This window comes from Penaeus monodon, chromosome 27 (assembly GCF_015228065.2).
Source record: "Penaeus monodon isolate SGIC_2016 chromosome 27, NSTDA_Pmon_1, whole genome shotgun sequence".
NCBI classification, from domain to species: domain Eukaryota; kingdom Metazoa; phylum Arthropoda; class Malacostraca; order Decapoda; family Penaeidae; genus Penaeus; species Penaeus monodon.
Genome location: NC_051412.1, coordinates 37,560,901 through 37,561,276, shown reverse-complemented (window position 1 = coordinate 37,561,276; position 376 = coordinate 37,560,901). Strand labels below are relative to the sequence as shown.

Below are 376 nucleotides of genomic sequence, written 5' to 3'. Positions count from 1 at the left end.
AAGAAGAGTTAATGGAGTTGATGTTTTTTTTGTTGTAGGAAAAATAGTTAATGTCATTTTTTTTTTGTACGTAAAATGTTAAGTCGCTTTTACTAAAGAGTTTACAAATATCCTTAAGGCTGTTGAGAACTCCGCTTGTATTTTGAAAAAAAAAAGGTTTGGGTTACAATAAGCATATGTTAGTTTACGTGAAAAGCTTGTAACAGACTCGTGTGCAACAACAAAGAGATAATCATCCCTGTGCATGACAGATTCGGTCGAGTAAAAGCGCTTCGCCCGTTTTGTTTAAGATATGTATGTATATTTTTTTACGATTTATTCAACTTTTTATGATTTGTGTGTTATAACATTCCATGTAGCTATGTATGTGTGTATG

The 376-nt window shown here is 31.6% G+C and overlaps 1 protein-coding gene across 1 annotated transcript in view; it reads left to right on the top strand.

The window, feature by feature from the left end:
• Nucleotides 1-376, top strand: part of LOC119590516 — a gene marked incomplete in the record, with an annotated part of 54,991 nt that overhangs the window by 16,538 nt on the left and 38,077 nt on the right.